At 58.8% G+C, this 22,290-nt stretch overlaps 1 pseudogene; it reads left to right on the forward strand.

Annotated features, from left to right (window-relative positions):
- Positions 1-21,921, forward strand: part of LOC106729641 — a 45,940-nt pseudogene extending 24,019 nt beyond the window's left edge.
- Positions 21,922-22,290: the final 369 nt, after the last annotated feature.

Genomic DNA, 22,290 nt, shown 5'->3' on the forward strand with positions numbered 1-22,290 from the left:
CTCCCTTGGACACACTGGCAGGTGGCAGACAGACAGGTACAGAGAGCAGTTGCCTGAGAGCAAGGCCGAGGCCTGTTTCAGGGCCCAAAGCCCGGGGTTGTCACTGCCCCCAGCAGCCCGAGTCCGAGACTCCCCACCACAGTCCGCTTTTCTGCTTTCTCTTCCAGCTGCTGCTGGCAGCCCCAGGCCGGGGTCAGGGCCCCGGATGTTAGAAGCCACTGCTGCCCCTTCAGTCTCCTGAAGCCGTCTCCTCCTCCTGCCTCCGCTCAGAGCCCCTGCGCCCTGACCCCAGCCCGGCCTGGCCCCGCTCACCGCCGGACCCTGGCATGTCAGGGCCTGGCCCGCGCATGCCTATTCAGCCCGTGGAACCCTGGCGGCCCCACCAGCTAGGATGAGGGGCCAGGCCGCTGCCCTGGGCGCCCTATGGGTTTTCCATCCGCTACTGCTGCTGCTGCTTGGGCACCAGCCAAGTGTGGCCTCAGGACGGATGTGCGTCCTGGGGTGTTCCGTGCCCCATGCTGGTGCAGGGCAAGTTCTTCAGGTACTTCTTGGGTGGCCACTGAGTTCTCTGCCAGTGCTTCACGCTGCTCCTGGACCCTGTGCAACCCGAACCTGCCCCGCTACAAGCTCTGCATGAAAGTGGCCACGGTGCCCGCCTGCAGCAGCCCCGCCTGTGTTGGAATCTACCAGTTGGAATCCTTCCTGGAGTCCACACCCAGCTACCTGGGCCTGGAGGGCTGTGATGAGGTGCTGAGGCTCTGCGATTCCTCGGGGCCGCTGGCCTTCCTGCAGGCCGGCAAGCAGTTCCTGCAGATGAAGGGACAGCTGCTGCCACAGAACGATGATCCTGGGCTCCAGGGCGGGGCCCTCCCACCCCAGCAACAGCTTCTCCGTGGAACAGCTGGTCATGGGCAACCACAACCCCCGTGACGTGGCTGGTGGTCCTGAGAACTGCCTCACCAGCCTGACCCAGGATGGGGCAGGGATGCGCTCAGGTGAGTGACCATTGGGGAGAGGCCCAGAGAGCAGCATTCTGGGCAGAGGGAATGAGGAGAGGGTCTCCTCTGCAGGGCTGCCCCAGCCACCCATCCCTGAGGGCTCCCTTGGGAAGCCAGTTGCACTGAGAAATGTTCTCTGCAGGCTCACTGAGAGGATAGGGACCTGGAGTGCCTGCCTGTGGCCCCCAGGGCCAGGCGTGGTGCCGGCACACTAGGAGGTGCTTGCTGAGTGTGCAGGGCAGGATGGGTCTGGTTTCTCCCACGATGAGGGAGTGTTTCATTTCTGGCTGGAGGAAGGCCCCTCCTCTTCTGCAGGTAGGATGGTTCTAATGGGCCAGCAGGCTGCCGCGGCCTGTGGCAGGGTCTGCAGGGGCCTCCTGGACATGGGAGGAAAATGAGAGTGGGCTGTCGGGAAGTGTGGTCAGGAGGTGCAGTTTGGGGGTTGCGCTTGTTGTGGCCGCACAAATCCTTACCCCGCGGCTTGTTAGTTACCCAGCTCCTGGGAGGTGTTCTGGTGCCAGGGTCGAGGTGCAGTAAGAGGCACAAGGAAAATCCTTTGTGTCCTGAGCTGCTTTTCGGGTCAGGGGAGGGAGGAGGCAATAACACCCAAACACAAGAAGCAAGTGTTAGGTGTGGGGTGAGGGGGTTGCCTGGTGTCGGGCTGTGTGTCACCCGGAGTTGGGGGCTCATTTGGTCAGGGGGCCATGTTCAAGATTCCAGGAGATATGCAGGCAAGCCTTGTGAGCTTCGGTGACAAAGGCGGGGGATGCATCTGTGCTGGGTGGGAACCCGGTGGGAGGGGTTGGGGCATGGTTCACCTTCTTACCAGTTTGGTTTCCTTGGTGAGCAGGCCACCCGCACAGGAGGGCACGACTAGTGTGCTGGGACACTGGGCCGGGCTCCATGGCAGCAGGGCAGGCAAGGGGCCTTGCAGACCCTTGGAGGGGAGCCCTCCTTGCAGGAAGCCCAGGGAGTCACGGGAGGCTGGGGCTGCAGCCAGGGCAGGGAGGGTGGCAGGGGCCAGGCTGGGCTGGGCTTTCATGCCAGTGGGTCATCGCAGGGCCAGGTGACGAGGTCCAGGGCTCTTGGCCTCTCCTGAGCTAGTGGGGCTCATGGATTCCACAAAATAGCCTCTGGAGAGGCACCAAGCAAGCTACGTGGGGTTACAAAGGAAGCCGGTTATCCTGGACCTGATTTTGTTCATAGCCCCAAAGCCGAGGCTCAGGAGAGGAGGGAATAAGTGGCCAGAGCCCTGGGAAGGGGGGGCAGGTGTGGTGTCCAGGAAACCAACAAAATAAAACCATTTTTCAGGGCCCCCAGTGCTGGAGTGGGAGACCAGGAGGGCAGATCTTCGGGCTGGGCAAGGTGAAGGTCAGCTCCCCCCACCTCCCCGGGCAGCGTGCTGGTAGTACTTGTCCTTGGCAGGTGAGGAGGAGGTGAATGGAGCAGCGTATAGAGGGTTCTTCTGAGGAGCAGAGATGCAGGGCATTGGCAGGTCTGGGAGGTGGGAGGGTGCAGGAGCTGTCCATGCTGGCAGCCTAGGCCCCTGCCCAGCTCTGCCCCGAGATCCAGCCAGAAGACAGAGCGGGCCAGTTCCGTGGTGCTCAGACTCATAGCGGGACTGCCTTCTGGCCAGCAGAGCCTACCCCCAAAGCCCAGGGTGTGGAGCGGTTCAAGTTCTAGAGGACGGTCCCCGCTGTGGAGTCCCAGGGCTCCAAGGAACCCTTTTGAGAGCTTCATGGGTGGGCTCTTCTGGGCTGTCTTCTGGCCCCAAGAGCAGCTGAAGTCTCACTCCAGAGCCTCAGGGTGTGGCTGCCTGATGGGGCTTTGCCCTGACCTGCCCCTAAACTCCCTCCACGCTGGTACCTCCCCTCCTCAGGGTCCAGGCCAGAATCGCCCTCCCCAGGCCCCACAGCCCAGCTGGGGCTGAGGTTCTCTCTCCTGTATCCCGAGCATCTTTCCCCTGCTTCCTTCCTCCCTGAAGGCCTGCCCCCCTGTGCAGCCAGGGTGGGCTCTCCGAGGGGCAGTTCTGATTGGGGTGCTGTCCTGCTTCTAATGCTCACTGCCCCCTCTTGCCCTCTGTGTAGGACATGGGGTGGGCCTGGCTCCCCCAACATGCGCTGAAGAGAGGCATGAGCTGGTGCAGACGAGGCCGGCCCACAGGGATGCTGGGAGGGCCTTAACTCAGTCCGGCTCCCGTGGGCCCTGGGACAGGGGCAGGATTTAGATCGGTTCTGCCTGTCCTGGGGCAGTGCCAGGCCGTGCAGAGGGCAGGGACTTTGTCCGACAGACCTGGGCTTGGATCCAGTCTTGGGCGCCCAGGACCTGGGAGTTCCCCCCAGGGTTGCTCTTCTGTGGCCCCAAGTGCCTGTCTGCAAAGTGGAGCTGCAGCAGGTGCCCCCAGGACTGCTGCTGCAGGGACCCAGCGCCCAGCACAGGATGGAGCCCAGTGGTGGTCCCCTCCCACTGTGAGCCCTGCTCTTCCCTCCAGGCCCACGAGTGCACAGTGTGGTGGAGGCAGCCCTGCCATCATCTGCCTCCACCACCTTGTCACCCCCAGCACACAATCTGAGCGTCCACTCTGGGCCATACTTGCTTTCCAGATATGAGGGCTGTGGTGTGGGCTGCCAGGGGCTGGAATGAGGAGGGGAGGGTATGGGCCCAGCCTGGACCATCTCAGTCTGTACACTGAGGGGGAAGGTGCTTTGTTTTGAAATAGCCTTGACCCCTAGTCAGTGGGGACAGGACAGAGTGAAGCGGCTGTCACATAGGGTGGTGTTGGGGGAGGCACTGGACTGTGGTCAGACTTTCTGCTGGGGTTCTCCAGGACATCAGAGAGGGTCCGTTCCGGGGCTGGGGCCCTGGGTTGGGGGCTGGTGGCTGGTGGCTGCATTAGGTCCCAAGTTGGGTGCAGGGGAGGGCGTGCTGCAGCTGGGGCTGAGGCTCAGGAGAGATTTCAGGTCCCACTGCCACCCTGCCATCAGGCCGGGTGGGCACCTTCCCAGGTGTGGGATTGGCCGTGGGACCTTGGCCCCGGTCTGTGTCCCCAGATGTTGATTAGGAGGCCAGGGCAGGTGGCTCTGCCCACCACCAAGACTGTCCCCAGAGTGGTCCAGAGGCAGGGCAGGAGAACGGGCTTCCCAGTGATAGGGGCCAAGTGCAGGTGTGCCCAGTACTGCTTAGGAGGGGCAGCATGAGGAGTTGGCAAGTTGCCTCCTCAGAGGACATGAACATTTGCCACTGAGGAGCCCCCACAGGGCCGCCCCTGGTGAGCCAGCATCCCCAACCAGCCTTTCTCCCCCTGAGGTCCCCTCCTGCTCCATCTCTGGACCAGCAGGTCCAGCTCTTAACGCTTATGCTGAGTGCGTGAAGCCTCACTCCCACCTTACATATGGGGACACCGAGGCTGAGAGGTGAGGGACGGGCCTGAGCCCACACAGCCGTGAGAGGGGCAGCTCAAGTCCAGCCGTCCTGGCCCGGCTGGCCCAGAGCCGGAGGCCGCCCACTTCCAGCTCTTGCCGTGCCTACAGACCTGTCAGGACAGGACGCTAGGAGGGGACTGCAGAGCAGTGACCAAGCTTACGTCGCTGGCCAGCTGGGCCCAGGCAGCAAGAAGCAAGGAGTCCCTGTGGGCAGGCGGCCAGTGCGTGCATGGTCTGCAGAGCAGAGGTGCCAACACCACGAGGCTGGGCCAGCTCTGGGGCACAGACTGCAGTCTCCCTCCTCTGCCCACTGGCCTTGCTGCTGTGTGGGGTGGTGGCCAGCCAGGGGCTTTGGGAAGGGTAGGAAAACTGAGGCTCGTAGGCAGAAGGAACTTCCCAGGGTTCACGTGGGGGCGAATCGAGGAAGGGCGGTGCTGGCTTCCTGAGGCCAGGACAGCTCTACTGCGTCCCCGCTCACTTGGGCCGAGAGCTGCCCCCTCCCCTGGGTGTGAGTGGGTGTCACACAGCCGGCACCCTCTCCTCGAGCAGGGCAGGTGACCCCAGGGGCACGAGATGGGGGTCAGTCTGTGGGGTTCAGGTGTGGGTACTCAAGCCTCCTTACTGTGACTTTGTCAGCCTCGGTTTCCTCACCATGAAATGGGGGAGTGCAGCCTTGCTGACCTTGCCAAGGGAGTATGCAGGGGTCAGTCCAGGCAGAAGCCTGGACCCAGTGGCTGCTGGAGAATCTGGGTGGGGGATAAAGGAGGAAGGGAGCTTTCTGGCAGGATTGCAGATGGGAGGCTGATGTGGGCACCTGTGTGGCCCTGTGACAGGGGGCAGGGTTGGGGGGCACTGAGAGGAGGCAGTTGGATGTCAAAGTCACAGCCAGAGACCTGGGTATGACCCTACCTTCATCCCCCAATGAATAGGTCATTTTTTTATGTGAGGAGGCAGAGATGGGAGGGGAGTTTGCACCCACATGAGCTGAGGTTCAGAGAGTGGAGCTGCAGGAAGGCTGTGGGATGGCTGGAATGACATTTCTCCTCTGCTCCTCTGTCCTGCATCCTCTCTGGCTGGGTTTACAGATCCTTCCCTGAAAGATGGGGTTGGGGAGGGGTGAGGTCAGAGAGGCCACAGAGGCCCAGAATGGGAATGACCCCCATGGTTACCATGGGGCTTGCAGGCAGGCCCAGAGCAGAGGGGCCATGCCAGTCTGTCCAGATGGGCACAGCCGAGGCCTATGTGGCCCGCGGCCCTGGCCGGGGCTGCCCACTTCTCCCACCCAGGCCTATGTGGGAGAGGTTGTGCCTGGGCCCCTGGCTTCCTGCCCCTCCAGCCCTTGCAGGTGAACATACTGGCAGGTGACAGGTGCATAGAGCAGGTGTTCGAGAGCAGGCCCGTGTCCTAGTGTGAGGGCCCCAAGCTCGGGGTTGTCACTGCCCCCAGCATGCTCGAGTCCCAGCCTCCCCACGGGGCTGATAGTGCTCTCTTCTGCTTTCTCTTCCAGCCGCTGCTGGCAGCCCCAGGCTGGCGTCCAGGCCCCGGATGTTAGGAGCCACTGCTGCCCCTTGGTCGCCTGAAGCCCTCTTTCTTCCTGCCTCCGCTCAGAGCTCTGCAACCTGGCCCGAGCCCAGCCTGGCCCTACTCGCTGCCAGACCCTGGCATGTCAAGGCCTGGCCCACGCCTGCCTGCTCAGCCCGTGGAACCCTGGCGGCCCCACCAGCTAGGATGAGGGGCCAGGCCACTGCCCCGGGCGCCCTGTGGGTTTTCCATCCGCTGCTGCTGCTGCTTGGGCGCTAGCCAAGTGTGGCCTCAGAGACAGATGTGCGTCCTGGGGTGGGCCGTACCCCATGCTGGTGCAGGGCAAGTTCTTCAGGTACTTCTTGGGTGGCCACTGAGTTCTCTGCCAGTGCTTCACGCTGCTCCTGGACCCTGTGCAACCCGAACCTGCCCCGCTACAAGCTCTGCATGAAAGTGGCCACGGTGCCCGCCTGCAGCAGCCCCGCCTGTGTTGGAATCTACCAGTTGGAATCCTTCCTGGAGTCCACACCCAGCTACCTGGGCCTGGAGGGCTGTGATGAGGTGCTGAGGCTCTGCGATTCCTCGGGGCCGCTGGCCTTCCTGCAGGCCAGGCAAGCAGTTCCTGCAGATCAAGAGACATCAGCTGCCACTGGATGATGACACCAGGCCCTCCCACCCCAGCGACAACTTCTCCGTGGAACAGCTGGTCATGGGCAACCACAACCCCCGTGACGTGACTGGTGGCCCTGAGAACTGCCTCACCAGCCTGACCCAGGATGGGGCGGGGATGCGCTCAGGTAAGTGACTGTTGGGGAGAGGGCACGGGGGAGAGGGTCTTCTCTTCAGGCCTGCCCTGGCCACCCGTCCCTGAGGGCTCCCTCGGAGAAGCCAATTGCACTATGAGAATAGGGACCTGGGGTGCCTGCCTGTGGTCCCCAGGGCCGGCCATGGTGCTGCACACTGGGAGGTGCTTGCTGAGTGTGCAGGGCAGCATGGGTCTGGTTTCTCCCAGGATGAGGGAGTTTTGCATTTCCGGCTGGGGAAGGTCCTTTCACTTCTGCAGGTAGGACGATTCTGCCAGACCAGCAGGCTGCCGCGGCCTGTGGCCAGGGTCTGCAGGGGCCTCCTGGGACATGGGGGCAAAATGAGGAGAGTCGGCCTTCGGGATGTGTGGTCAGGAGATGCAGTTTGGGGGTTGCATGTGTTGTGGCCGCACAAATTCTCATCCTACAGCTAGTTCCCCAGCTCCTGGGAGGTGTTCTGCTCCAGGGACGAGGTGCAGTGAAGAGGCACAAGGAAGGTCCTTTGTGTCCTGGAGCTGCTTTCCAGGTTGGGGGAGGGAGGAGGTGCTAACACCCAAACACAAGAAGTAGGTGTCAGGTGTGGGGTGAGGGGGTCCCTGGTGTCGGGGCTGCGTGTCATCTGGAGTCGGGCTGACTTGCTCAGGTGTTTAAGATTCTGGAAGATGTGCGGGGAAGCCTTGTGGCCGTCAGAGGGAAAGGCGGGTGTCCCAGTGTGCTGGGCGGGTCCCAGCAAGGAGGGGCTGGGGCACAGTCCACTTTTCTTAGCCGTTTGGTTTCCTTGGTGAGCGGGGTACCTGTCCAGGAGGGCATGATCTGTGGACTGGGACCCCCGGTGGGCCTCCATGGCAGCAGGGCAGGTAGGGAGCCCTGCAGACACTTGGAGGGGAGCCCCCCTTTGCAGGAAGCCCAGGATGTTGCGGGAGGCTGGCGCCTTAGCCAGGGCAGGGAGGGCAGCAGGGGCCAGTCTGGGCTGGGCTTTCCTGCCAGCAGGTCATCATGGGACCAGGTGATGTGATCCAGGGCCCTTGGCCTCTCCTGAGCCAGTGGCACTCATGGATCCCACAGAATAGCATCTGTAGAGGCACAGAATAAGCTAAGGGAAGTTACAAAGGAGGCTGGTTATCCTGGACCTGTTTCTATTCATGGCCCCCGTCCGAGTACCCAGATGAGAAATGGGTTGAAGCAGCGAGGTGCCAGAGAGAATCAGAAAAGGAGGAAAGAGGTGGCCAGAACCCTGGGAGGAAGTTGTAGGTGTGGCATCCAGGAAACATCAGAAAATCTCGATTGTGCATCTGTGTATCACGGCCCCCAACACTGGGGTGGGAGGCCTGAGGGCAGATCTTCGGGCTGGGCAAGGTGGAGGTCAGCTTTCCTTCTTTCTTCAGGGTGGAGTGTGCACAAGGGGTGTGTGTGCATGTGTTCAGTGCATGGGGCACGTGTGTGCACATGGTCACGCCTGCCCCCTTCTAGCATGTCAGTATGTGCGTGTGTGCATTGCGTTCTTCTGTGCTTGTGTGTGAGGGTGGGACGTACTCACATCCACTGTGTGTGAGTGCGTGTGTAGGCCGATTTCAGCAGTTGTGACAAAGCACATGTCGAGGCTGTGTGGCAGGGCTGTGGGCCTTGGGGGAAGATGGCTTGCAGGGACGGAGGGCTGGGGCTGCCATGATGTGAAGCTGGAAGCTGAGCTACAAGACAGGACACGGTCCCCCAGGCCCAGGGGTAGCTCAGACCCCCATGTGCGTGCCTGGGACTCCAAAGGCCTTGATGCTCTGGGAGTGAAAATCATCGTGAGGGTGGCGACAGCAGCCACGTCTGAGTGTCTCCTTTTTGCAGGAAGCACCAGCTGTCAACCAGTTTACTTCTCCCAGCAGCCCAAGGTTGGCTCCTCAGCGAGGCAGCCACCTGCGCAGGGCCTTTGCACAGGCTATTCCTTGGGCTGGAACACCCTTCCCCACATGCCCAGAGGGCTCCCTCCCTCAGCTTGCTCGTGCCCTGGCCATCCTGACCCCCGACCATGCTGCTTCAAGTGGCAGCAGCCCCAGCCTCACTCTCACCACACCCTGTCTCTTTTTCTCTTCCCACATGGCATCGCCTGTTAACACTGGATAATTCCTGTGTCTTTATTCTCTGTCCTGTCACGGTGTACCCGCCAACAGGCAGAGGAGTTTGCCCTGCTGGCTGATGAAACCTGGCACACAGGAGGCCCTGGATTAATATTTATGTAGCGGAACAAGGCACAAAGAGGTTAAGGCAGCAGCCAGGATCACACAGCTTGTAAAGGGGAGACAGAGGGCAGAGCCTGCTCTTGTCACCTGGTGGTCCTGCCTGGGGTGTCTCCTGCACTGCACTCTACTGGGAGGGGGTGTGTGTGTATGGTTGTGTGTCAGGGTGGGGTGGCATGCAGACCAGAGAGGTCCAGCAGTCATTCAGAAGACACACAGCTGAGCTAGGCAGGTGCCCGGCCCCAGTTCTTCCCGCTGAGCATGTGCCAGGGATCTTCGCCCCTCACCCTGGTTAGGAGAGGCTTTGTTACGTGTCCCTCCATCCGTAGCCCAGCTGGGAGCCAGCGGGAGGCCAAGGCCAACCCATGGCCCATTTTCAGCCCTGCCCCCTCCTGGCCTGTCCAAACGCCACATGGCCCCGTCACGCATCTGGTTGGGAAGTGTTTCATGGGCCAGAACAACTGTACCCTCTCCTCCACCTCCGCCACTGGCTGATGGCCCCTCTGCAACTACCCTCCCGCTCCCCCAGCCTCTCAGCTTCATCTCCCTCTCCCTCTCCTGGTAGTCTCTCTGTGTTTTCCTACCCCTGGCCAGATGGGCCAGGTCAGGACCCATGGGTGCTGGGGGTAGGGGGTTCTGGGAACTGTGGGGGGGAATTCAGAGAGCTGTCCTGTCCCCTGTGGTCCTCATTTGCACATCCATGCAGGGATCTGAGGAGGAGTCCCTGTACCCCAGGACAAGCCCTAACTTCAGAGGCTCTGGAGCACACCCTGGATGCCTGGGCAACAGGCCTGGTGGGCGAGGGCAGGGCAGGAATGGACAGGGGCTGACCCACTGCCTCTGCCGCCCCACCTGCTGGGCTGGGGAGAGTTCTGCCCAGGGAGCAGGAAGGCCTAGCAGGATGCGGGCCTCTCCCAGCACCCTCATCCCGGCTACCTGGGGCGCCAGGGTGGGAAGGAGGCTGGGAGCCCCCTCACCATGTGCCCTCTCTCCTTGGTAGACAAGGCTGCCTGGCCACCATTATTTGGCTCCATTCATCCAGTGAGGTGGAAATGAGGCTTCCAGACAGTGAGGGCATTGAGCCAGGGAAGAATGGCTGCTTCCATCTGGGCCTAGAGAGGCAGCCCACACCCCAGCCTTGCCCATTCCTCTGCTGCTCCCTCAAACCCCATCCAGCCCAGGAGCCCTGTGGCCACCCAGCAAAGGGGGTCCTGAGAGCCTCTGCCCAGCACCGTGGGGCCCAGGAGTTCTTGCGGACAGTCCTCCATTGTGAATGCAGTAGTCTGAATACCATTTGTCAGGTGTGACCTGTGAGTGGGACACACGTTAAAGATACAACAACGATAGCAGAAATAGCAGCCACCACTTACTGAGTGTCCCTCCATGGTGGGAGCACGGCCAAGGTCTGGGGGCAGTGTGTGTCTGGGATCAGGCCTCAGTACGTGATGCAGAGCAGCCACCAGTAGCTGAGTGTCCCTCCATGGTGGGAGCGTGCCCAAGGTCTGGGGGTGGTGTGTGACCAGGATCAGGGCTCGTCTGTGATGGGGGCCCAGCACCCTGTTTCCACAATCAGAGATCAGTCTGTGATGAGATCAAGGCTCAGTGTGTGACTAGGGGTCATGTCTAGGCCTGGGGGGCAGTCTGTCCTCTGAGCCGGTGGCCCCCTGCCTGGCCTCTCCTGATCTGACACCTCTCCGCCCCCTCCTCCCACCACATCCTAACCACCTGGCTCACCAAGGTAACCAGCGTTGAAATAATGGGTGTTTTAGCAGCTGAGGCCTTACCTGAGTCTGTCCTGAAAGACTGAGCTCTGCAGCAGTTGCCATGGAACCAAGTGGCATCCTCCCTCCCACCCACTGCCAGTTTGATCCCAGCTCCTCTCCTTGTCAGCCTGGGGGATAACTTGGCCTCTCTGGCTGCATCTGCCAAATGGGCATGGTCATGGGGCTGTTGAGGTCACCCGAGCGAAGTGGCAGTGATGAAGGCCCCTTGTCTGGGCAGCCTCGGCTTTCATACCTTCAGAGCCGCTCACCTGCCCTGTCCTGAGGGCATGGAGGCAGTCCTGGGGCTCCCCGCCTTCCCCCGAGCCCTGGTCTGCTCCCCTACTCCTGCACCCCAGCCCCCAGGGTTCTTCCATGACATTCCCAGTTCAAAGTGAAGTCCTATTTGTGCAGTATCCTTGAGACCCTGGCTTCACCTGTCTTCTGAGACTTGGGCCTCCACGCCGTCTCCAGGGCAGACCCTCCTGGCTGTCTGGACCACCCCTCTTTGAGCCTCAGTTGTCTCTGCTGTACCTGTGGTGAGCATTTGGTTCCTGGGTGGACTGAGACTCAAGGCTTCTGTGTACTGAGGTGACCAGCACAGAGCCACCCTTGAGGGGAGCAATCTTCTTTGAAGAGTGTGGGGCCCAGTCCCACTTGGCCCCCTCCTCAATGGGGGAAGCAGGGCATCACTTCCCGTGGGCAGGCTCGCGTCTTCCCATCTGAACAATGAGAGCAGAGAGGCCTCCCTTGTGGGATCACAAGGCATCATGCCCAGACCCAGGACGGGGCTCAGAACTAGCCCCTCGGCCCCCCAGAGTCAGGGTCCATGCAGAGCTCAGCCCTGTCCCTGCCCTGTGGCCTTCCCAGGCAAGTCCTCCCTGGGCCTCTGCTGCACAGCTCGGAGCTCAGGGGGTCAAGCACAGTGCACGCCCACCGCAGTAAGGTTGGAGCCACCCTTCCTACCCGTCCCTTGTCTGGCAGAGTGACTCTGCCTCTGGGTTCAGGGGAAAGTGGGACCGTGGGAAGGCGGGCTCTGTGAGAGGAGAGGAGAAGTTTCTACAAGGGTGTGGGGGGTGTAGAGTTCTCGGTTTCTACATAACTCCACAGGGAGAAGGAGCCCCGCCTTCCAAATTGAGGGAGTTAGGGGTGTCCCTTCCTAGCCTCCAGTTCATTCATCAGGCCATCACAGGCACGGGGACCGCTGGGAGGGGATTCTGCACCTCTCCAGCCACCCTCCCCAGAACAGAGCACCTGGACACTGCACCTGCTGGCCATCAAAGTGGGTTCCCTGGGATCAACTCTGATCCCAGCAATGTGCCCACACCTGTCATCTCCCACCATTTCAGGCATCAGTCCATCCTCAGATGATGGGTGTGAGGCCGGGGTGGGATGTACTTGACGGGCCCACGGCGGTGGGTGGCAGGGCCACCATGTGAACCGGGCCCTTCTGTTCCAGAGCCCACCCTCTGGGATCTGCGCAGTCCTCATTCTCACCCCAGGAGGTGGGTCTGCTCCCTGGGGCCACAGAGAAGCTGGGCTCCAAGAGGCATAGGGGACCCTGTTGCCCGGCCAGGTGTGACCTGCCCTCAGACAGCGTAGCTCCCCTGCTCCAGCCCCTGGGGAGTAGGTGGCATGGGGCTGTGGCCCAGGTCTAGCGTGGGTCCCAGAGCTGGGCCTTGGCAGTGCCATCTCCTTGGTTCCTGGTACATGGGTGCCGTGTCAGCACATGCAGGGTGCCTGGCCCGGCCTGAACCTGGCCCACAGTAGGTGCTTGGTGAGGCTGCGTGCCCTTGTTCAGTTCTCCCTGACCCTGCTTTGCTGGGAGGGCAGGGGCCTCAGGGCGACCCTGAGAATAAATAGGATGGTGGCACCAGGGTCCCTTGCAGAGGGAGTGATCTGGGAACCTTAAGTGTGGCCTTTGGACAAAAAGCCTGGGTGAAGCAGCCTCTTCCCGAGACCGTCAGCATGGCCTGGAGTGCAGGCCCCAGATGTGAGGCCTCTCCATCCCTAACTCCTCAGTGGCTCCCCAGTGTTTAGAGGCTGTCCCTCATCGTGTCCCCCATGGCACTGGGGCTACTGAGGGGCTCAGGTCTTCGGGGGCATGAAGTCATGACTGCTGAGGGGAGAGGACCAGGATGGAGAAAACCCAGGAGAGGGCTGAAGGAGGGTGGCTGGAGGGGCCTGGAGGCCCTCAGCAGCCAGTCTCTGCTGGGTGTCGGGGAGGCTCAGCCTGGTGCTCAGCCAGCAGCTGTGAGAGCTTGATCACTCGTGCTGTCCCTGGGGGGCGTGGGAGAACAAGCACACAGGTCATGCCTGGGGCAGGAGCGGGATGAGGAGACAAATGAACAGTGTGAGTGCTCTCCATGTGCACGTCTGGGTGCGTGTCTCCTCTGCCTGACCCCATGTGTGGTGAGTGTGCTCACTGTCTCGGCCTTAGGTCAGCCTTTTGAGAGAGCTGCTTCTCCCCCCAGGTGATGGGTAGGGGGACACTGAGGCTGGCAGAGGACTTGCCCAGGGTCACACAGCAGGGCCATGTAGGGGCCAACACTCAACCCACATCCGACGCCACTGCACCCCTGGCCCTGTCAGCCTGGTGGTTCCCTTGGGGAGGAGAGAACTATCCTCTGCTGAGAAACAAGTCTGCCGCCAGCTCCTGGGCCCTCCATGCCCTGCTCCTCAGAGCAGCAGAAGCCATGGTACCCTTTGGAACAGCTGAGAGCCAGGAGCTGCCCACTTACCCAGCCGGAACAGGGCAGCACCAGGCCTCGAGCCCCAGGACAGGGTCGTGGGAAGAGCCAGGCCTGCCCTTACCCGCCGTGTGGCCTTGGGCCTTGCTCAGCCTCCCTGTGCCCTGGCTCCCTCCCTTACAAAGTGGGAACCCCTGCTGTTGTCACACCGCAGCCTGGGGGACAGGGGCATTTGCTGAGGCCCTACGTGTGACCCCTGCCCCAGGGTCTCCCTGTGACCCCAATTTGCATTAAGCTGGACTGGCCACCAGGGCATCTAGAACTGGGCTTCAGCCCCTGCTCCCCATCCCGGCTCACAGACGGGACAGGAGCTGCCCAAGGCCACACAGCGGGGCTTGGGGGCCTGAGCCAGCCTCCTCCCTGCACTGGGTCTCAGTTCCTCCTCCTCCAACTCTGTCTCTGCGGGAACAGGGTAGGCAGAGTAACCAGCACAGGGTGGGCCCTGCAGGGACAGTTGGGTGGGGCTTGTGGGGCAGGCATGTGGCCTGACAGCTTCCCCTCCCTCCCAGGGCACCACCAACCAGACTTGTAGTCTGTGGGCTGAGACTGACCTGTAAGTTCATCTGCGCTTTGTGTCCTTGGGGCTTGGGCCTGGGGGGAGGCCGACCCAGCAGGGGAGGGGCACAGCCTTCAGGTTCAGGGGCCACTGACTCCCCAACTCCGTCTTTTCTACACAGTCTCCCTGCCCAGGTCAGGCTCTGAGGCAACAGGGTCCCACCCAGCTGGCTTCCCACCCCTCCCAGGGAAGTCCAAGGTTGGGGGCCCAGAGGGGTGTGGCGGACCCCCCACAGTGACCAGGTTACAGGCAGATAGTGTAGCTTTGCAAGAGCACCGGCAAGGACTGGCACAGCAGGGTGAGGCCCCGAGTGATCAGATGGGAAGCAGATGAGGGAGCTCCTGGGGCCCTGGGCTAGGTCCTTGTCAGGCGGTAGCACCAGCCCAGGCCAGGTGCTGCAGCAGCAGGAACCAGGGGCACAGGGCACCAGGCTGGACTGACCAGGCTGCAATTTAGAGTCACACAGCCCTGCGTGGGTGCCTAGAGCCAGGTGTCCTCCCAGATACAGGGAAGCAAAAGAGAGGTGGGGGGCTATGTAGTAACAGGGAAGAGTTTGTACAAAAGCCCCATAACGGGGGCGGCATCCAGAGGCTAGCAGGGTCAGAAGTTGTGGTGACAGGGTGGGAGAGAACTTAGTGACTGGGGTCCCGATGGGCCAGATGGGCCTGGTGGTGGCTGGGCCTCCCCCCTAGAGGTTTGGTGTCCATTGGGGTGGGTGTGGTAGGAGCGGCATGTCATTGTCACCACCCGCCTCTCTCATCCCTGGTTCCACCAGTCCCAGGCCAGCCTGTGGGCCGGGGGGTACGTGTGGCAAGTCCCTACTGCTGGGCGCGGTGCAGTGACGGAGGTGTGTCAGGGATGTCAGGGAAGCTCCCGCAGTGGCTGACCCTAGAGAAGGATGTGTTTTTCTGGCAGAGAACAGGAGGAAGCTCTCTAGGCAGAAACACACTTTGAGCAAAGGTGTGGAAGTTAGAGGGTGCAGGAGGAATGTGAGGCCAGGATGAGTAGGCGACCAGAGAGGTGGGTGGATGGGTGCTGGGGGGAAGCTGCAAGGGGCGTGGGGCCAGTCTGTAGTGCTGTGTGTCAGCAACTGTGGAAGTTGTCAGGGAGGAATGGGACTATCATCCATCCATCCTCCATCCACCTGTCCACCTGCTCAGGTACCCACCCACCCACCTTCTATCCATCCACTCACTTGGCTATCCACCCACCTACCTGTCCCCCCATTCACTCACTCATCCACCCATCCTGCCCCCTAGTCCATCCACTTATCCACCCATCCACCCACCCATCCGGCCTTCAGTGATTACTGTCTATTGACAAGGCAGTTCTCTAATAGGATTGCCTTGTCGATGGTCAGTAATCACTCAAGACCTCAGCCTCCTCTGATCCCCGCTGGGGAGGGACAGGGAAGTGGGAACGTATGGATCCCTGTGAAACTGTCAGGTCATGGCGCAGGCCAGGAAGTGGAGCCAGTGTACCGAGTGGCCGGTGGTGTGAGGTGCCTTCAGGGCAGGTACACGGAAGCCTCTCTGGGGTGGTGCTTGAGCAGAGGCCTGACAGCACTGTGCACGTGGCTGTCTGGGGACAAGCATTTTGGCAGAAGGAAGAGACAGTGAAGGTGGTATTGAGGGTGGCCTCAGCAATTCAGGGGATATGAAGCCCCCTCCTCATGGGAACCAGGACACACCCGGGGCAGTTAATGAGGCCAAGTAGGTGAGGGGGCTGGGTGAGAGGGGAGAGCTCATGGGGCCACGCACACAGTCCGGGAAGGTGTCTTGGAGGAGACAGAGCTGGGCTGGTGGGTGTGAGGAGGTTTGGGATCTACTGGCGCCCGTGCAGGTGCCCAGCACCCAGCACGCAGCCTGACCAGGCCGGCCAGGAACGCACTTGCTGAGTGAGTGACCTGTCGGCTTGAGGTCCAGCTGTGCCAGTGGTTGGTGCATGATGGGGTGTGGGTGTCTAGGCCCCACGGCTGGCATGAGTAGGTGGCAGGCCGGACAGAGGTGGGTCAGAGCTGCACCAGGTGAAGGTCTGAGTGAGGGGCAAAGGGCTCAGGCAGGGGTGCAGGCCTCTGAGCTAGGCGGAGTCGGCAGGTGGCCTGGGGTTGGCGGGATTCTGGCACTCCCAGTGCAGACCACTTGCTTGCAGGGCTGGGGAGCTGTCAGGGGCCCCCCAGGGCAGGTGTTTGTGAGGCCCAGTTGTCCCAGAGAAATGCCAGTGATTTCAGGACATGAGAGAGCGCCCTCCACCGTCTGCTGTCCCTGCTCCCGGCCCAAGCCCTGACTGTCCTGGTCCCCCCTCACTGGGGTCACCTTTAGAAAGGTTTTCTCTCAGCAGCAGCAGATGCACACGCACACACACTCTCACACACACTCAAATACACCCTGCGACTCACTCTGCTGCCTGTGCACACCCTCCCATACCTACACGCGCACATGCAGGTGGGCACCAATTGGCTTACGCCTGTGCCCCGTTCCTGGCCTGTCCCAGCCAAGTGCCCCGCAGCCCTGATCCTGGCTGCAGGGCTGGCCGTCTCCCCAGAGCTCAGCCCTGTCTCCAGCCCACCAGGCCCGGCACTTGAGATGCAACTAGCTGGTGGTGGCCCTGAACCCTGCCCAGCCCACACTCTCTGTCAACCTTCCTCACCCTAGCTGTCCCGGGGAGAGGGGAGAGGGCACCCCACAGGTTTTGGAGAGTCCCAGATTGGGGAGCCTTGTTGCCTCTGGGTACCAGGGACTGGGGCCTTCCCTGACTTTAGACAGGTGACCTTGGATGAGCCCCTCTTCTTGGGGACCTCAGGAACAGACCCAGTTGTGAGGTGTGGCATCACTCAGGCCAGGAGCTGGGCAGGCATGGAAGCTGCATCTTTCTCAGGGCTCAAGGTCTTGACCTGGGAGCAGGAGAACATGCAGAGGAGAGGGCGGTGACCTATGTCACACCCAGAATTTCAGAAGCCTCCCGTCCTCATGAGAGCTCCCTGCACCCACGGGATTCCCCAGCTGATGGGACAGATACTCTCACTGTCCTCACCTGGGACTCTTTCCAGAGAGTGTGTTTGTGTGTACACAGGTGCATGTGTGCAAGGATGTATGTGCATGCTTGGGGGCATAGGACGCCGTGGGAGCTTGGAGGAGGGCACGTCTGCTCTTGGAAGGCCCCAGCAGGCTCAGATAGAACTTTCTAGGGCAGCCCCGTGTCCTGAAGGATAGGTGGGTGTTTGCAAGGCAGAGGTTGGGGCAGCCCAGGACAGGGCGCGGCCTGAGCAAAAACCTGAGCACACAAGTATCTTCAAGGCCTGCAGGTGTTTGGGGTTACAGGACCCTCAGCAAACAGAGGTGTAATGAGAGTGAGGGTCTGAATGGGGCAGTCTGGCACAGAACCAGTACAGACGAGGCCCCTCCCTCCACCCCTCCAGCAGTTGACCTTCTGGGGTCCTTTCTCTCTCTTCCTGGGCAGTTCAGGTGACTTCCCGCCGCATTCCCCTTGGGGTCCCTGTGCCCAGGCATGCAGGCAGGGGAAGACCTCCCTGGGGGCTGGGCCTGGCAGGCATGGTGGGTGTGGTGGGCTTCCTGGGGGGGGGGCGGCCATGCTGGCACCCCAGCCCCGCCGGCACCCCAGCCCCACCAGGTACCCTCTCCCTGCCCAGTGGGGATGCCTCGCTGGTCTGCCCCCACCTCTCTGCTGTGAGTGGAATAGGGGCAGGGGCCTTAGGGCAGGCCTGGGACGCCCCACAGTCAGCCGGGGGTTGGGGGCCTGGTTGGCTGGCATGGGCTGGGATTGGGGGCAGATGGCGGCTGTGGGGCTGGGGGGAAGGCTGGTCTAGCACCCCACCCGGCTCTGTGCTCATGAAGGGAGGCCTGCCTGGGCTCCCCAGCCCCTCCTTGCTGCCTTGAGCTCCTTAAATCAGACAGGCTGTCCTGGGCCTGTGATGGGGGTCTCCTGCCAAAGCTGCCTCTGCCTCCAGATCACGAGCCGCCTCATCTGCTATGGACCAGGGGGATCTGTGGGGGCCCATGGGACACCCCAAGCAGGGAGGGCAGGCTGCAGTGGGCAGAGTGAGCAGGGACCCCTGGGCAGCCTCTCCTGCTGGCTCTCCCAGCCCTGCGCACGCGCCAGCCCCCCAGGCCGCCCTCAGTGCCGCGGGTGCCTGGCCACCCCTCCCTCCCCAGTGCAGCCTTCCCCAGACACACAGGTGGGCACTGTTCAGAGGGCCGGGAAGGACAACAGAGTGCCTTTTGTGACTGGTGTCTGGGGATGCCACTGGCATCCTGGAGTGGGTGGGGAGGGGATGGAGACAGGCCCTGGGTCCCGTCTGTGTGCTGGGCCAGGCTGGGGGATGTTCTAACAGACTGAGGTGAGGCTGGAAGATCCTGGAGCCTGAGAGGCCAGTGTCCAGCCCATGCCCTTGTTATCCAGTGGAGAAACTGAGGCATTGGGGCTGCTGATTGTGAGCAGGGAGCACGGGTGGTTCACACAGTTTGCGGATGTATCTGGGATGGTGGTGGGAGGCGGGTGTGGCATCCCTCCACAGATGGGGACCTTGCCAGCTACAGCATGGGGCCCATATGGCTCCTACCCCATGGGAGTCCCATGAGACCGGTTCTGGTGTGTGGTCAGCACTCAGTAAACCACTCATCATCTCCCTCCCTTGTCGCTGTGGCTCCTTGTCCTTACCGGGCGTGGCCATCTCTCTGAGGTCCCCCACTCCTCACCCCAAGGGTACCCTGCAAACTCTAGGAGGCCATGTGGCAGGTTCCGGGCAGAGGCTGACCAAAGAGATGGGGGCTGGACATCTGGAGAGCCTCCTGCCAGCAGGGCATTTTGGTCCTGAGGATGTGATGGGAGAGGCAAGGACCTGGGCAGGGGAACTTGGGTGCTCATTGGTCACTGTCCTTTGGAACACAAGAGGGGCAGTGGGTGATGGGCACTTCAGTGACCCAGGTTGGCATATTGGAAACCAAGGGCCAGATAGGGGGCCTGAAGCTTGGGAGAGACAGTCACCCAGTGAACACCTCTGGAGAGGAGTGCCCAGTGACCACGCTGCGCCCTGGCCCTGGGTCAGCAGGCTGGCAGAGTTTTGACCCCAGCAGAGGCCTGGGTGCTTGGTGTGGCTGAGGGAAGAGGGCGAACCAGCTTGGGGGAGCCCAGCACGGAGAGAGCCACAGTGCAGGTGCTGCGGGAGCTGCCGGAGGTCCCCTACTCCAGGTGTGGAGCCAGCCATCCACTGGCCTGGCCCTCCTTCTCTGAGGCCCTGCCTTGGGCTCCTTGGGGCTCCGTCCTCACCCCTGGGCTCTCCCTAAATGGTCCTCTGCAGGCAAGCCCTCCTCTCCCGGTCCTGGTCCCTGTCCCACTGCCCCGTACGTCCCAGTGAGCACACGCTGAGCCCAGCTCTCCTCTTGCCATGAGCCTTGTACAGGTGTGCCACACGTGCATGTGTGCAGACACAGCACATGTGCACACAGACACGTGCGTCTACACATACGTGCTTACACACGCACGTGCACACGTCTGCTCCCCACAGCTCAGCAAGTGTCCCTGAACCCATCACCCACTTGCCCAAAGCCTGGTGACCTCCATGACCCTGTCTCTCATAAGATAATTATGTAGTTATCTCGTAAGATAATTCACAGGTTGAAACATGCATGGCTCAGGGATTTCCCTGTTTTCCTTGAAGAAATTTCGCTGTTTTTTATTCCTTTGACATTTGAATAAAATTCTCAAACCTAAGAACGGCTTATCAGCAGAACCTGGAAAATGGTGTGAAACGTGTATTCTGGCTGCTTGGAGTGATTTCATGGAAAATTTTAAAACAAGACTTTTTTCAACATTGATTTTTATTTAGTGTGTTTCTATATTATTTTTCAGCACAAATGAAAGTACTATCATGCTTTCTCTTTTCTTTGAGGTAATTGACAACACTTTCAGCTTGCATTTTGTATTTTAAAGCTTACTTTATACAAACATTTCAGATGCTTTTTAAATTGAAGTATAGTAAGTTTACAATGCTGTGTCAATTTCTAGTGTACAGCATAATAGTTCAGTCATAACATATACATACATATATTCCTTTTAATATTCTTTTTTATTATAAGTTATTACAAGATATTGCATATAGTTCCCTGTGCTATATGGTATGAACTTGTTGTCTATCTACTTGATATATATTAGTATCTGCAAATCTTGAACTCCCAACTTATCGCTTCCCACCCCCTTCCCTCCTAGTAATCATAAGTTTGTTTTCTATGTCTGTGAGTCTTTCTGTTTTGTAAATAAGTTCATTTGTCTTCTTTTTAGGTTCTACATATGAGTGATGTGATATGGCATTTTTCTTTCTCTTTCTGGCTTACTTAGAATGACAGTCTCCAGGTTCATCCATGTTGCTGCAAATGGCAGTTATTTTGTTCTTTTTTATGGCTGAGTAGTATTCCATTGTATAAATACACTGCAACTTTATCCAGTCATCTGTTGATGGACATTTCGGTTGTTTCCATGTCTTGGCTATTGTATACAGTGCTGCTGTGAACATTGGGGTGCATGTATCTTTTCAAATTAAAGTTCCTAGAGACTTTTAAAAGTTAAACCTTTTAAAGGTGTTCATTATTGCAAGTAGTATTGATGAGAAAAATAATATTCACAAAATACAGTTAATCTAAGATTTTTTTGAGGGCTTGGAAAAAGCATAACTTTGTAACAGGCTTGACAATTTTATTATTTCTAGCCACTTTTCAGGTCTTACAGTATAGTAGTATCCATTCTTTCTAAACTATTCCATTTCATTTGAAAACAGGTTTGATTTGGAATCCTGAGGAAAGGGTGTCATTTTGAGCGGCTTTTCCTCATCACACAGCACGTCCCCTCCGTGGGTTTCTCCTACACACCCCGGGGTGGCTTCTCTCTGTTGGGGCCCATGCCAGGTAATTCGGATTATTCAAACAGCACCTTTAAATGGACTTCTCTTTAAGAAAATGTAAACTTCTTCAAATGTAAAGGAAGACCAAATTCAAGGGTCCAAATTCTATTCTGATGCTCCTTTTAAAATGTAAAACACTGTATTTCTTTGCTTTGAATGAGAAGAAAAAAAGATACTGAAAAAGTAAGCATGTAACTAAAGGTAAGACAGTCAGTCATTTAAGATAGTAAACCGCACGTCTATAGCCAACAGAATGTCAGCTCCGCTTGTGTTTGTGAGTAGATTTTCATTTTTTAACTTAATTCTGATTTCCACATTGTTTTTACTATGCTTGTATTACTTTCATGATGAAAAACACGCATAAAGCTTTCAAATAAACATTAACCTAATGAGTGAACCATTAAACTTCCTTAAGTTTTTGCTATAATCTTTTGTTCATAATTAAGATGCAGTAAAACACACCCAGGTTATACAAACAAATATGAAAAACCCTTCTCTAAAGGATTTTTTTGGAGGGAGGGTATTTTATTATTCAATTTAGCTAAGATTTTTAAAGATGAAAACTTTATTTTGCATATACAGGAATGCTAGCTTCTTGAAATCACTGAGGAAAGGAAGAGCTATGCTTGGAAGAAAATGGTATCTGAAGCACAGAGCTGGACTCCGGAAATGCTCCCGTTTCCGTGGAAACAGTATCCCAAGAACACAGGCTGGACACGGCGGGGGAGGGGGCTGTAGGTCATCCTGTCTGCCTTCTAACCTCCTATCACTGTGGGCAATACCAGAAGGAGCCCAGGCGTTCCCTCCATCTTCCCCAGTGGTCTGGCAGGAGGGTTACAGCACCCATCACCCATGAGGAGATGAGCTTGCGGACTGCTGTCTCTGATGACCAGAATAGAGCCTGGCATCAGTGAAAGCTTTATAAACGTGTGTTGAACGAATAAAGGACATTGAAGGAGCATGCAGTGTTTCATTCAGTGTTTTCGATTTTTGTCTTGTTCATTTGTTTTGGTCTTTGTTTTGGTCTTTGTCTATTTGTGTACATCACAGAGGAAACTCTAGGGGCAAGAACATGACCGTCTCCGTATCTAGTTCGGTATTCGTACATAACTAATTTGAAGGAGTGTCCAAAGTTCTTAAATTACAGGATAACACTGTGGAAATAGGCAATACAGTATATTGGTTAAAAGTCTAGACCCAGGGACACAGCTGGTTTCAGATCAGCTCCACGGTCACGACCTGCATAACTCTTGGGCAGGCAACGTAACTTCTCTTTTAAAATAGAAATAGTAACAGCAGCTACCGTCCACGGTGGTGCAAGAATTAAAGAAGCTGAAACACA

This window comes from Camelus ferus, chromosome 30, assembly GCF_009834535.1.
Source record: "Camelus ferus isolate YT-003-E chromosome 30, BCGSAC_Cfer_1.0, whole genome shotgun sequence".
Taxonomy (NCBI): domain Eukaryota; kingdom Metazoa; phylum Chordata; class Mammalia; order Artiodactyla; family Camelidae; genus Camelus; species Camelus ferus.